Consider the following 16,425-nt stretch of genomic DNA (forward strand, 5'->3'; position numbering starts at 1 on the left):
ACCTCCCGGAGCCTAAGAGCCCGCCCCGCGCGCCGCCGCCCCGGCCCCGGCGTTTCTACGGCAACGCAGCGCGTCCCCGCGCTCAGGGCCCGAGTCGGCGGGAGCGCGGCGACGGAGGGCCGGGGGCCGCGCGCGCCCACCCCGAGACCCGCCGGCGCGTTCGCCTGGCGCGCTCCCTCCCGCCGCGTGTAGCTGGTGCGCGGCGGAGGCCGGTGCCCGCTGCCGGGCCTTTCATCCTGGCGGAGAGCCGCGCTTACCAGACACCACCTCCGGTCAGTCCTTCCAGCCTGGATTGTGAGCCACGGAGGGAAAAAGCCAATAACCAGTAACTAGGACGGAAACGTAAAACTAAAGGCCAGTGGGGCCCAGTTACTGCTTCTGCGCCATTTAGCCTGAGAACATCTGCTCTGCGTGTCCGCTTCCCTGTGTTGAATCTGAAAATGTGGGCTCTTTGGAAAGCTGCCTTTGGTAGGAGCAGTGCTTACGTCTCATCTTTAACTTTTCTTTTTTTCAGCAAATATCTGTTGAGTTCCTGTTTTCTGGAAAAGATCGCGTTAGACACTGGACTAATAGATGAGAAGAAATGACCCTCATTCTGAAGGACCTTAGAGTTCGATGAGGTGACAGCCGCTTAAATTGTTGAACAACACGCCCTGAGATATATAACGAGCTGGAGACTTTCTTTTGCCTTTGAACACCCGTGTTCTTTGGGCTCTTTTGGCCTTCCCTTGGGCTGCTCTTCCAAGAAAATACTGTTAGTACTGCATTCGAACTTTCTGTCTCTCAAGAACCCTCTCCTGACAACTGTGACATTTCTGTCTTCCTGACAGCGTTAGGGGCCTCTTCCTTGGTTGTATATTTTCTTGATTTTGTACTGCCTCCCCTAGTCTAGACAGAGCTCTTGGAAGCAGAGGAAATGTAATTTTGGTCTTATATTCCCCAGTGCCTTTTGCTGAAAAAAAGTTTTGCTTTGGACAAATGGATGTCTCCAGTCCTTTGTTACCTCTCAGGAAACTCCCCTTATTCTCTTATGTTACAATGTATTCCTCTCTTCTCGCCCTTGCATTCGTTCAGCAAGGTGCCTGCTGAATACCCGTTGTATTCCAGATACTATGCTGGGCTCTGATTGTGGAGTGGTAAACTCAAATCAAAGCAGTGTTTGCTCTTTTAGAGCTCACGGTCTCCTCAGAGGGACAGACACTAACCAAACACATAGATGTAAAATTATAATTGAGGTATGTGCTCCTGTACATACTTTTGCTATGTAACAAACCATGGCAAAATCTAGTGGCTTACAGCAGTCCTTTAGCCAACTCAGCATTCTGTGAGTGGGCTGGGTGGTTCTTGTATTTTGGTGGGCTCTTTTATATCTTTCTGGTCATCTGTGGGTCAGCCAGTGGCTGGATGAGCAAGGATGGTTTCACTCACAAATCTAGGGGTGAGGAGGGGTGAGAAGGCCATCAGGGAGGGCAACAGAGGCAACATGTCAGTGACCACTTTTGCAGTACAACACAGGTGGTAAGGAGAAGTGCATGGTGCCAAGATAGCATATACTTAATAGCGAAGTTTGGTTTGAGCTAGTTGGGAAAGTACTTCATTGAGAAAGTGACATTGGAACTGAGATCCAAAGATTGGGGAGGGGTTAACTAGGTGAAGAAGGACAGAAACCCAGTCCAGAGAGAGGGACAATATAGGCAGATTCCTTCCCTCCCACCCCCAACCCATTCCCATCTACCCTAATTTCCGTGTCTCGGAAAACAGAACTACTGTCCCACTGATTATTCAAGTCAAAAATCTAGGAATCACCCTGTCCTTTCCCCAGGCACGCTGACAATTTCCATCTATTCCACCTCCAAAACATATCCTGAATCGTCCTTTTTCTTATCTTCTGCATCACGGTAATCCAAGCTACTATCACCATGCCCTTTTACTGCAGCCCTCTTGTTGGTCTCTCCACACCCACAGTTACACATGGCAATGCAAAATAAAAAATGTAGATCAGATCATGTCAACCTTTCAAAGCCTCTGCTGAATCATCTGAATGTTTACGTCTCCCCAAAATTCATATGTTGAAAGCCTAGCCGCTAATGTGACAGTATTAGGAGTTGGGGCCTTAGGGGAACTTTATTAGTGCCCTTTATAAAAGAGACTCCAGAGAGCTCCATAGCTCCCTTTGCCTTGTTAACTGAGACAAAGGCTATCAGGAAGGAAGAGGCTCTCACTGAACGTCGAATCAGCTAGCGCCTTCAAAACTGTGAGAAGTAAAAAGTTACAGTTTTGTTTTATTTTCATAAGCTACCCAGTTTACAGTAGTGTTTTGTTTTGTTTTGTTTGCTATAGCAGCTTAAATAGATTAAGACAGACTCCCACTACACTACTCTGGCTGTAAAGGCTTTATCTCATTCTTGCCTATATATCTTCTTTCACTGCCCCACTGTTAGAGGTATAATATCTTTCTTTCTGTTCTTAGCATATCCAGCTCATTTTATTTTTTGTATTTTATTTATTTATTTGAGAGACACAGAGATAGTGACAGAGATAGCAACGAGTCTGGTGAAGAGGGAGAAGCAGGCTCCCCGCTGAGCCCGGAGCCCCGTGCGGGACTCGATGGGGCCTTGGGATCATGACCTGAGCTGAAGGCCGATGCTCAACCCGCTGAGCCACCCAGGCACCCTTAAGCTCATTTTAAGAACCAGTTTTGTGTTTGGTTTTTCTCTGCCTAGAACACTCTTCCCTCGGATCTTTACATGGCTGTCCCCTTCTTACCACATAGATTCTGTAGGCATGGAGTGAGGTTTTCTCTGGTCACTTTGTTACATTGTATCACTCTGTTTTATTTCCTTCAAAGCACATGTCACTCTCTGAAGTTAACCTGTTTGTTTATAAGGCTATTTTTGTCTCCCGTGACTAGAATATATTCTGCATGAAAATAGGCACTTTGCTCTCTTGTTCACATTGTATTCTCCACAGCACCAAAGTCCTTTATTCACAGTAGGAACTCAGTAATTCGTTGAATTTATTGATGAAAAAATGAGTGAAACCCCCCAACAGCAAGAGCATGGTGTGTTTGAGGAAATGGAATAAAGTCAATGAAGCTGGAGTGGAGGTGGTGGGCATCAAGATATGTGATGTAGTTGGAGAGGTAGGGAGAGGTCAGCTCATGTAAGGCATTTTTAGCCATGCTAAGGATTTCATCCTTGCTTCAGAGAAACAGAACCAATAGTGTATAGGTATATATATTCTAAATACAGTGTGTGTATAAATATGTGTTTTTATTATCTATCCATCCGTATGGTTTATTGTAAGGAACTGGCTCATGTGATAATGGAGGCTAAGTCCCAAGATACGCAGTCAGCAAGCTGGAGACCCCAGAGGGCTAATGGTATGAATTCCAGTCCAAAAGCTGTCAGACAGGAAACTCCACGAAGAGCTGGTATTTCTGGCTGAGTCAAAGGCTGGAAAAAAAGCAATACACCAATTTAAGCAGCCAGGCGGGAAATAATTCCTTCTCCCTCAGCTTTCTTGTTCTAGTCAGGTCTTTCATTGATTGGATGAGGCTTATCTATGTTCAGGAGGACAATCTGTTTTACTCAGTCTATCAAGTCAAATGTTAATCTCATTCTGAACTGTCCTCAGAAACACACCCAGCATAAAGTTTGGCCAAAAGTCTGGGCATCCTGTGGCCCAGTCAAGTTGAGGCAAATTAAGGATCACAGTCCTTATCTTACCATTGATGTAAAGGTATTTATATGTTATAGCAACTACTGTTTATTCATTATGTAACTTTTAAATCATTTAGCAAATGCCTCATGTAAAATTTTTGAACAAATAGGTATATGTTTCAGCCTCCACCCAGTATATAGAATGAATATGTTCTAGGAACCCTTCTCCTGAGCTCCGAGCCCTTTGGTCTCTCTTTCTTGTTAACAGACATTTCAAAACATGTATCAACATAATTGTTTTTAAATCTTTTTACTACTTGGAGGCACTTTTGAATAGGCTATACTTTCTCCTGGTACACATCATGCCATAGAAGAGAAGCTGGAGGCCTGAGAAGACCAAGGGCTTTGGCCATAGTTAAATAAAATTGTAGAGAAGCTGGAATTAAGTCCTTTGTCTTCTCTTTCCAGCATTCTTTCCACTGTGCCAGGATTGGTCTCTCTAGAAATCGATCTCTCTCTCTCTCTCTCACACACACACACATTTTTTCAAAGTTCTTAAACAAATGGAAACATTACATAAATTAGTTTAAGTAGCCAATGAACGACATTCCGTATATGGAATAAGGAGGGTGTATGTCAGTGATTAGTACATCAGAGGTATAGCATTCCAAAATCTCTGGAATTAGTTTCAAGCTACAAGTAGTATAACCTGTCTTTTCACTGACTTTTCTTAGACTATTACATGTTTGTATCTTCATAGTGAAAATAGCACAATCTTAGTTTGCATAACATTGAATGAATGCCAATTTATTTAGGTTGGTTTAAGAAAGGTCCAGTGGAGGCAAAGAGTTACATTAACTTCATTTATTCAACACTGTTTGCTGAGAACTTGTCATGTACCAGGATTTACCATTCTTTAACCCAAGTGCCCTGTGTAAGGTGGAAGAAGACAGCTATACACATAACTGGATCTGTTATTGAGGTGATGATATAGTTTAAATTAGATTTTATGTCATTTTTTAATGTGAGTATCCACTTTTAATATTTTATATATTTGTCAGAATGAGAGAGAGTGCACAAGCAGGGGGAGCAACAGGTGGAAGTAAGCTCCCCGCTGACAAGGAACCTGATGCAGGACATCCCAGGACCCTGGGATCATGACCCAAACCAAAGACAGACACTTAACTGAGCCACCTAGGCATCCCATATTCTTTTCTTAATCTTAGCTCTTTCCACTTTGTTGCATTTTAGAAATGTTAAGTGAATAACCATAATGTAGTGCATTTATAGGCCATTGTTTATGCCAAAACAATATAACTTCAGATGTAGCAGTTCCATGTTAGATAGTGCCGCTTCCGGTCGCCGAATGGGAGAAGAATTAGGCACAAACAAGTCAGCTGCAAGAGAAAGGGAGCAGGGGACAAGAGTCGAAAAGACTGCTGCACCAAGCAACTCCTCAGTCTCACTTTTATTAGACAGAAACAATCACCAACAGAAGAGTCGATGAAGGTCAAACATTAGTCACATGTCTTGTGGACAAACAAGAAGGGGGATAAAGTTTATAGTTAAACAAGCACATTCAGGGACGCCTGGGTGGCTCAGTGGGTTAAAGCCTCTGCCTTCGGCTCAGGTCCTGATCCCAGGGTCCTGGGATTGAGCCCCACATCGCTTCCCTCTCTCTCTCTCTGCCTGCCTCTCTGCCTACTTGTGATCTCTGTCTGTCAAATAAATAAATAAATCTTTAAAAAAAAAAAAAAAACAAGCACATTCAAAGGACATATCTAACTAACAGGCACTTTTGGGAGGAGAAAGGAGACACAAGGGAAAAGAGAAGCAGGCGACATTCCGCCCTGAGCTAGCAGGGCATCCCCAGCTCTCAGCTTCAAGGTCGTATATCGTCCTTTCCCCCAAAGACCTGTTGCCAGTATATGTTTTTCTTCAGGCCGTATCTAAATGTGCTTGGTAACTAGTTCAGATCGTCCAGGGGTTATAGTTTAAGTAATACATTGTTCTGAGGGGCAGTTGCATCTCCCCCTTTTTGTTTGTGAAGAAGTAGAAAAGTTGATTTTGCAGCTTCTTGATTCTTCAGTCATTGGAGGGATTTCCGCTTGCATCTAAGGACTAAGCATAAAAAGATTATAGCAATAAGAATCATCATTCCACCTATAATGCGAGACCAGTTTGTTCGATCCCAGTGAAAGGGATTAAATCAGACAGAATATCATTAATTCTTTGAGTAAAACTCACTCCTGGAACTGATTGTAATGATGAGTGAGTAATACTTAGAATAGTATCTTGAAGTTGTCTAATATCTAAAGTTAGATTATCACCATAATGGTTAGTAATATGTCGGTGAATTTTGCTCCAAGATATTTGATTCATTATAGGCATGGGGAGTAACACAGAAAGAAACAACATTCCAGTCACATAAAATATGAAGTCTAAGCTTTATATTTTTAAGATCATCTCATATAGATCATGGCTATTTCTAAATCAGAGATACTTTCATCTAATTTTTGATCTATGATCATTTGTTGATTCCAAGCCTTGCTAGCATTCTCGTGCCACTTCTGTACAAATTCTGTAGTTTGTACAGTTTGATGCAAGGCTATTCCTGCAGTGGTAGCTGTAGCAGTAACGCCTATAATTCCTAAAATAGCTGTTGCAAGCAACCCAAGAAATCTTTTTGTTCTATGGACCCAGTCCTTCAAAACTGTTAAAAGTATATGTGTATCTGGAGAGCTTTCCCAAACATGTTGGTGTTTCTCTGGTAACCAAATGCCTATTCTTCTAGCTATGAGAATGATAGAATTGTCTGTATAAACATTCACATCTACACAGGTGAACATTTTACATTTGAGACAGTTTATTTCTCTATTGCTATGATCAAAAGTCATTTTTCCAATACCAAAAACATAGGGATCTCTAACATAAGCTTTTACCCATTCTTTATCCATTAGGAAAAGAGAAAATGCATAGCCATTAGACTGATGAATATAAGAGCAGTTCCAAACTTATAAGAGCAGTTCCAAACTCCTACGTGATTTAAAGCAGTGGTGACCTTCCATAAATTCTTTTGTCTTTTATGATAATTAACAAAAGGGGAAGGCATAGAAAGTCCTTGCCCAAGCCAGACCAGAGGTGCATCTCCTGAGGTTAAGGTTTGTGGTAAGATGAGATCTTCAAAAACTTGCCATTTTAAATTTCTGTGAGAGGAGCAGGGTCTCCCAGTGCAATTGGTGACTGCCATCCCCTTAGGGGACCAGTCCCATACAATTCCATAGGAATCATTAACAACAATACTGGGGTGAGAAACTTGACAATCCTCCCATAAAGGGTGAATTCCCTCATCAGACCATATTTCTGTTAGTTTGCATTTGGGAATAGGGGGTGCTGCTGTGTTATAGCTAGGACCCTGATACTCATTGGCTAGGAATCCTGTAGTGGAGAGTAAATGTAACTGAACTTAGTCAGATAAGTATCAGTAGGAAGTCCACCAACCAACCATCTCTGATCATCAGGGATAAGACAACTGGAATAATTGCCGATACATCTTGGTCTATTTTGATATCCTAAGGTAAGATTAATATTTGTGCCCTCCTCCTAGGGCAATAGCGGCAATCTAGGATCCAAAATTCCAGGTACCCATTTTGAGGCATTTAAATAAATTGGTATTATATCTTCTCCCCACTCTACTGGATGGGGCAGAGGAGGATTGGGTATGTAAGCCCAGTAAGTAAAGTCATGTATTTGTGCATAACATCCAGGAAGACTTACGGCTACCGTGATGAGAGCCATCATAGTTACCGCCATGTTGTTAGGCGTGAAAGGACGCTGCTCATTCTCCAGAACTTCCTCTACTTTCTTGGTCAGCTTCTTTATCTGGCCCCAAGTTGGGATCTTTGCTCTGTCTGTCCCAGGTATCAGGACTCGAGTGTTCTTTAAGGTGAGACCCTCGGAGCTGATGATTGGTGGTGGGACTTGTTCGAATCCAAATTTTTTCCTCTCACTCATGATGAACCTTTATGAAACGAGAGGACACCCATACTGGCTCGACGGCCTCGTTGGGTAGTACGCACGCATATCCCTTTCCCCAGGTAACTAAGTTACCAGGAAGCCATTGATTAGAAGTAATATTTCTCCACCAGATTGGAGGATAAATTTTGTCTTGTTTTTGTTTACTAAAAGGTCTTTCTATTGCTGCAGTGTTTTTATCATCACGATTCAAAAAATTAAAAGTAAATAAAAGTTGTGCAAATACGTCTTGAGGAGGACCTTGTATTTTTTTATGAAGCTGTAATTTTAATATTTGATTAGCCCATTCTACAATTCCTTGACCTTGAGGATTATATGGGATGCCAGTGGAACGTTTAATATTCCATAAATTAAAAAAGGATTGTAACTTATTGGAAACATAAGCAGGTGCATTATCAGTTTTTATGGCTTTAGGCATTCCCATAACTGTTAAAAGCAGAGTGGAGATGTCTGGTAACACGCGCGGCAGTTTCTCCTGTTTGAGCTGTAGCCCAAAAGAAGCAAGAATGTGTGTCTATAGTGACATGAACAAAAGATTGTTTCCCAAATGAAGGGATGTGAGTAACATCCACCTGCTGTATCTCATTGGCTGTTATGCCTCGTGGGTTGATATCTGCTGGCTGTGTAGGCAGATGCACATGGAGGGCAGGAGTGGACAACAGAACAACAAAGCAACATTTGCTTGCTCCTTAGTAATAGGGAATTTGTGCCAAAGTCCTTTTTGGTTAAAATGTGCAAGAGAGTGAAAATCGGAGGCTTCCTGAAAAGCTGAGAAAATAAGAGAATCAGCTATTTCATTACTTATAGTTAACAGCCCAGGAAGGCCAGTGTTGACTTCAGATATGAATATAGAAAGGAGCAGAACGCTGATGAATGAGGGATTGTAAATGATGAAATAATGAATGGAGGGAGACATCAGAAGTAGAAATAGTAACAGTTTCAATATGCTGTAAAACATATACTGTATACAAAGAATCAGATAACAGATTAAATGCAGAACGTACATCTTGAAACAATGCAATAACCACCATTAATTCTGATTTTTGTGCTGAGAGACGGGTAGTAGGTATGACCTTCAAAGTAGGACCAAACTAACAAGCTTTACCTTTGACAGAGCCATCAGAAAAGTAAGTAGGGGCATCTGTTATTGGATTTTTAGAAGTAATTTTAGGAAGGACAAAAGCAGTATGTTTTAAAAAGGAAACAACAGGTAAAGAGGGATAATAAGAAGAGTTTCCAGTAAAGCCACTAAGGGCAATTTGCCAATTTAAATTATTTTGGAATGCCATTTCAATTTGTGTCTTATTTAAAGGCAGAACAATAACCTGGGAATCATACCCCTGTATTTGCTGAATCCTTTTTCTTCCTAATTGAATAATACTGTCAAGATGGTCTATAAAGGTAGTGAGTGTTTTAACACTATTATTTGGGAGAAAAATCCATTCTATAATTAATTTTTCCTGAATAACCCAGTGGGTGTATGTGGGGTATGAAAAATGAGAGGATCTAACGGTATCTCAGGTTGGCTCTCTCCGTTTGCATTGAATGAATCTGGCTTTCAACAAATTGTAATTCTTTTAAGGCCTCTTTTGATAGGGTCCTAGGGCTGTTTAAATTAGGATCTCTCTTTAAAGAGGCAAATAAGTGCTGTAAAGCCTAAGTGGGAATTCCAATTTTAGGTCTTATCCAATTAATGTCTCCCAATAATTTTTGCAAATCATTCAAGGTTGTAATTTTATCTCTATGGATTTGAAGTTTTTGTGGTTTAATTGAGGTCCTGTCCATAATGAACCCCAAATATGAGAAAGGTGTGGTGACTTGTATTTTTTCTGGTGCTATAATTAGTTCGTGTTTTTCAAATTGCAATTGGAGCATTCTGAATGCATCCTGCAATTGCATGTTGTCAGAGGCTGCACATAATATAGCATCCATATAATGGGTAAGATAAATTTGTGGGAATTGATTTCTAACTGGCTGTGTTAATTTTTGCTACATACTCCTGACAGATAGTGGGACTATTCAACATTCCCTTTGGAAGAACTTTCCATTGATATCGTTTGGCTGGTTCTTTTAAATTTACACTGGGAATAGTTAAAGCAAAATGGGGACAGTCTTCCTTAGCAAGTGGTATAGTATAAAAGCAATCCTGTAAATCTATGATAATTATTGGCCATTCGCGTGGGACTAGATTAGGCGAAGGCAATCCAGGTTGGAGACACCCCATGGGTTGGATAGCAGAATTAACCGCGCACAGGTCTGTTAAAAGTCTCCATTTTCCTGATTTTTTCTTAATAACAAAAACTGGCGAATTCCAAGGACTGTGAGATTCTTCAATATGTCCTTTTTAAATCTGTTCCTCTACTAAGGCTTGCAAAGTAAGTAATTTCTCTTGAGTTAAGGGCCACTGCTCCACCCAAATGGGTTTGTCATTCTTCCAATTTAACTTAATGGGTTCAGGAGCAGTGGCCCTCAGTGAAAAATCTGGGAATGCTCCTTAGGGGAAGGCATAACCAGAGAGGCTTCCCCTTGACTTAGTAAATCTCGCCCCCAAAGGTTAATGGGTAAGTCTACAATATATGGCTGTAAATAACCCTTTTGACCCTCAGGTCCTTCACAGAAAAGAATATTGGAGCTTTGACGCACATTGCCAGCCTGTTCTAATCCAGTAATAGTAACAGAAGAGGAATTATATGGCCATTTTTTAGGCCAATGTAATGAGCTTATGATAGAGACATCAGCTCCAGTATCAATTAGACCTGAAAATTCCTTTCCTTGTATTTTAAGATGACAAATCGGTCTATCTTGATAAATTTTCTCAGTTAAATATGCTCCAGTTTTTCCAGTACTTCCAAAACCATTGGAGTTTCTTTGTTTTTAGATTGACCCTGGAAATAGGGTAAAAGTAACAACTGGGCAATGCAATCTCCTTTTTGAAAACGGTATGGAGCCACAGTAGTTAACATCACTGAAAGTTCACCAGTATAATCTGAATCAATAATGCCAGTGTGAACTAGTACTCCCTTTGAAGTAAGGCTAGATCTCCCCAAAAGTAACCCAGTGGTCCCCTTTGGTAAAGGGCCATAAATATTAGTTGGAATTTTAATGGGAAGCTTGGTAGGCATTAAAAGATAATCTTTGGGGGACGCCTGGGTGGCTCAGTTGGTTGGACGACTGCCTTCAGCTCAGGTCATGATCCCGGGCGGCCGGGATCGAGTCCCACGTCGGGCTCCCAGCTCCATGGGGAGTCTGCTTCTCCCTCTGACCTTCTCCTCCTCGCTTATGCTCTCTCTCACTGTCTCTCTCTCAAATAAGTAAATAAAATCTTTAAAAAAAAAAAAAAAAGATAATCTTTGGGACTGGGGATATCTAATCCAGTATTACCAGGCTCTTAAACAGCAACGCCAGAGCTGCTCAATAGCTTGATCATTCATTAGTACCTGATCATGCACCTGGGCCCATGGCCCAATGCCCATGAGCTGTTCCATGGAAATAGGAACATTACAAACTCTGTTATGGGCAGCTGCAGTTTCTGCATGATCTTGCCACCATGTTTTAAATTGTAAGAACTCACTTGGAGATAGACTGTTTTTGCTAGCAATGACCAATCAATCGGAATAAGTCGATTGCCTTCTGTGAGGCCTTCAATGATTCCCGTTGTAAATGGAGAATTAACTCCATAGTTTTGTACTGCTTGTTTTAGTTCCTTCAATAATTTGAAGGGAAGTGGCTCGTGTTTGGCCTCATAGATACCATTAGCGCTATTAGGATCATGTCCTGGAAGGACATGTTCTGTAATAATAACTGGGAAATTAAAATGTAAGGCATCTATGTCTCCCGCTCACTGTGCTTCAAGGAGGCCTTTTTAAATGGCCGATAGCATGTATTTTTCATCTTTTTCATTAAATGGTGCCTTCTTATAAAATGGTGGAGCCCTTGGCGGAAGTGCCATTTGCAACTTTTGTTCCGTTATTGGAGAAGGAGGAGATTCCTCCTATATTTCCTTTCTGATAACCTTAGTATTTTCTTTCTCCTCTTGAACGGCATGTTCAGGTTCCTCTTTTTTAGTTTCTCCTGAACATTCATTATCGCTCTCTGAATCAGGGGTTTGTAAAGGCTCAAAAATGGAGCGAATGAGGGTCCAAGTAGGCCATATAGTAATTGGGATTGGTTTTCCTTTAGTATACAAAAGTTTTAACTCATGACCTACTTTTTCCCATGTTTGTAAATCTAAAGTCCCTATAGGGAACCAGGAGCAATGTTCTTTAATTACCTTTAAAAGCTCCATAAGTTGGCCCTCGCTGACTTTTGCTCCTCCCGCCTTTAGGAGCCGTCTCAGTAAGCCAACGTAAGGTTTATAATCATTTGTGCTCTCTAGATTACCCATACCCTGCGATAAGTACCCACAACTCACCAGCGGGAAAAAGGCACGACCGTGCAAAAACTCACGATGGGGCTTCTTCTCCTGTTTTGTTTCTGGTCCCTGTCCAGGCGCCACTTGCTGCTTCCAGTCGGCGAACGGGAGAAGAATTAGACACAGGCAAGTCAGCGGCAAGAGAAAGGGAGCAGGGGACAACAGTCTAAATGACTGCTGCACCAAGCAACTCCTCAGTCTCACTTTTGTTAGATAGAAACAATAGCCAACAGAAGAGTCGATGAAGGTCAAACATTAGTCACATGTCTTGTGGACAAACAAGAAGGAAGGTAAAGTTTATAGTTAAAAAAGCACATTCAAAGGACATATCTAACTAGCAGGCGCTTTTGGGAGGAGAAAGGAGAGACAACGGAAAAGAGAAGCAGGCGACATTCCGCCCGGAGCTAGCCGGGCATCCCCAGCTGCTCAGCTTCAAGGTCGTATATCGTCCTTTCCCCCAAAGACCCGTTGCCAGTATATGGTTTTCTTAAGGCCGTATCTAAATGTGCTTGGAAACTAGTTCAGATCGTCCAGGGGTTATAGTTTAAGTAATACATTGTTCTGAGGGGCAGTTGCAGATAGTTTTAGCAAATTGTTTTAATGCTGCTACACAGGTTAAAAAAAAAAAACAACCTCTCTCTAGCGAATGGTTTTGTTTATTATTTGTTTGATTTTGTTTATTTTTACTTTGATGATTCATTATTTGAGGGGATATAAGGACTCCCTCTAGTGGTAAATGTGGTACTTGACATTATTTGGTCAAGCTCAGCAAGCCAAGGGCAAAGGATGAAACTGCCCCACCTCAGACTCCCATTTCTTTATGATCAGTTTTTGAGTTTTTGAGAACTCACCTACAATTGGCTTTCTTAGTATATTAAGGTGGGAGTATCATTAAGTGATTAAGCACATGGGCTTTGATGAGCTGAAAGGTCTCATCCCTAAATTGAAAGCCCAGTTTAATCACTCTCTAGAGGGTTGATGTGCATGAGTCATCTAGAGGGCTTGTGAAGACACAGCCTTCTAGGCCCCAGCCTGCGTTTCTGATTTGGAAGTCTGCAGTGAGAGCCAAGAATATACATTCATAACACATTCTCAGGAGATACTGATGCCGCTGATCCAGGGACTGTAGCCAGGGCCTGAGGAGGTAGGAGCAGCCGGCTCCAGGGGTCCCAGACAGACCAGGTTCAGCCACTCGCCTCTATCAACAACATCCAGAGGCAGAGAGACAAGGTGGTGAAATAAGAAAGGGATTTATCCCTGAGATGGACACTGAGAAGACAGCAGACTAATATCGCAAAGACTGTCTCCAAGGTGCTGAAAATACTGCTAGATTTATGTAAGGAAAATGGGGGACAAAGGTTGGTGGGTCCATGTAGGTGGGCAATACCGGTCAGGTCAATCATTGTCTTAGAGTTGATCATGGGGAGTCTTGGCGGCATCTGGGCAGTCCTTGTTGCTTGGGGGCAGGGGAGAGTTTGATTCCCATCAAGGGATGCTTTGCCGGCTGGATCTTTTGCCTCAGTTCAAAGTTAAGTCGGGAGGAAGTTAAATCAGTTGGAAAGTACAGATTAAGGAAAAAAATGAAAGTAAAGTCCTCTTTCAAAATCATACTTTGAGAAGCACGATCCTTAACTCCTAGAGCGATGAAACTCAGCCTTACATTCCTCAAGGGTTAGCCACAGGGATGTTGTGAGGGTTAATGAGGCAGTAGATGCGAAGTGCTTAGCAGGATACGTGACATAGTGAGTGCTCTACAAAGGTTAGCTCCCGTTAATATCACAGACCAGCCAGTGGTTTCTAATTTGGAAAATTCAAAAATTAAGATAGGATTTTAAAAATAATATTGTTGAGCTAATATTGTTATTAAGTTGTATCAGTAATTTTGCTTTTGATTAAGGTCTTTGTGCTCCATATGGTACTAAGCGCTTTTTTTTTTTAAGATTTTATTTATTTATTTATTTGAGAGAGTAAGAGAGCAAGTGCACAAGCAGGGGGAGAGGCAGGCAAAGGGAGATGGGGTTCTCCTGCAGATCAGAGCCCGATGCAGGGCTTGATCCCAGGACCCTGAGATCGTGACCTGAGCTGAAGGCAGATGCTTAACGGAGCCACTCAGGCGCCCCAGTACTAAGCACTAGTAGTAGATCTATTAACATCTCTCTCATTATTAATATCTTAACCTTTTTGCATATTGCTTTGAAAATTTGATAACAAAAAAACTCACACACTGAAAGGAGGTATGTCAGATGAACACAAGGACCAACTGAAAGAGCTTCCAGTGGCCAAAGCTGGAAAAATATGAGCAATAAAATACAATAGTGATGGATTATAACCTGAGGTGAAAAACAAAGGTCCCTGAGTCCGTGTTGAGATCAACGATTGAATGAATGAAGGAATGAATAAATAAGGAAGGGGAAGGGGAAGGGGGACAGATGTCCCATGCAGAGAATACCAAATAATTTATGCAGGTTCTCTGCCCTCAAAAAGCGTTAACTACCACTCCTTAAATGTAGGCAGCTCGTAGTGATGTCTTTCTGAAGAAAGGGAGAAAAAGAGTAACTTTACAGTGAAGAAACATGACAAACACCACCTCAACCAGGTGATTAAGGTTGATATCAACGGTGATAAGTTATGTTACAAGTATGTACCTTTTATGGGATGTAATGATAATGGTAACTTACACTTGTGGGCTTCCTCCTCAAAATCCTTAACCCCAGGGTGATTGTGAGAAACACATCAGATGAATCCAAATACAGGGACAGTTTATAAAATATCTGACCAGTACTCAAAACTGTCAAGGTCATCAAAAATAGGTGAGTCTGAGAAACTGTCACAGTCAGGAGGAGCTTAAGGAAATAGGACAACTAAATGTAATTGGTTTCCTGGATTGGATCTTGGAATAGGAAATGGACATTAGGTAAAAAGTAAAAACTGAGGAAATCTGAATAAAATATGGAAAAAAATAAAGCAAAGTTCTTTGACTTTTAGAAAAAAATGAATATGTTTTCATTATTAGAAGTTCCATCAAAACTTGAGAAGTTTAATAAAGAAAAATTGACAGCATTATGTGATAAAATATTATGTTAATATTGGGTGAATGTCTTCTAGTCTATTTATGTATCTATTTTTCTAGAATGATTTATCTATCTAGCTATCTGTTAGGTAGAGTTAGAGCTTGTATATGTATCCATATATACACTTACATACATATGGTAAACATGAAGGTAATCTTATAAAAACAGGATTTTTGTGTGGGTCTTAAATTTTTATTTTGGGCATTATTTAATGTTTTTTACTTTATGAAATATATCAAACATACAGAAAATAATTAACTGACTCCTTTATAATCATTAGGTAGATTTTACCATATTTGCTTCAAATTTTTTTAATAAACAAGAGTTCCAGATAAGTTAAAACCCTACCCCTTCATCTTGTTCCCTCATTCCCTTTTTCTTATAATAATCACTATCTTCAAAGTGGTACATATTCTTTCCATGTCTGTTTATACACTTCTATGTTTTCATCAATGATATGGAATTTTTAATGTTTTTAAACTTTTTATAATTGGTATAATACTTACATACCTTTTTGAAATTTACTTTTTAAAAAAGATTATTAATTTGTTTATTTATTTGACACAGAGAGAGAGATCACAGGTAGGCAGAGAGGCAAGCAGAGAGAGAGGGGGAAGCAGGCTCCCTGCTGAACAGAGAGCCCGATGCGGGGGCTCGATCCCAGGACCCTGAGATCACGACCTGAGCTGAAGGCAGGCAGAGGCTTAACCCACTGAGCCATCCAGACACCCCTGAAATTTACTTTTTAACACATTATGTATTAGAGGTTTCTTTAGGGTTGTGTAGATTTCTATTGTATAAATAGTGTTTGTAGTCTTCTGATGAATATTGGTTGTTTCCAATTTTTTATGTTATAAAGTATGCTGCAATGTATATGCACTTTATTTTCTCTAGAGTGTCTATAAGAGATGGCTTATCTTTTCATGTTGTTTGTAATAACTTTTGCAGGACAAGTTTTTAATATTAGACTTTAATCTAGTTGGAATCTTTTTTTGTATGTACTAGAAGGGAAGGATCTAATTTTATTTTCTTCCATATGGATAACTAGTTGTACCAGATTAATTTATTGAATTATTCATCCCCTCCCCCCATCCCAGCTGATTTTTATGTGTCACATGTCAAGTTCCCATACATAGTTTGGCCTTTATTTATTTATTTATTATTTTTTTAAAACAGATTTTTTTTTTCTTAAGATTTTGTTATTTATTTGACAGAGATCACAAGTAGGCAGAGAGGCAGGCAGAGA

This window comes from Enhydra lutris, unplaced genomic scaffold (assembly GCF_002288905.1).
Source record: "Enhydra lutris kenyoni isolate GAN:26980312 unplaced genomic scaffold, ASM228890v2 scaffoldscaffold14, whole genome shotgun sequence".
In the NCBI taxonomy this organism is placed as follows: domain Eukaryota; kingdom Metazoa; phylum Chordata; class Mammalia; order Carnivora; family Mustelidae; genus Enhydra; species Enhydra lutris.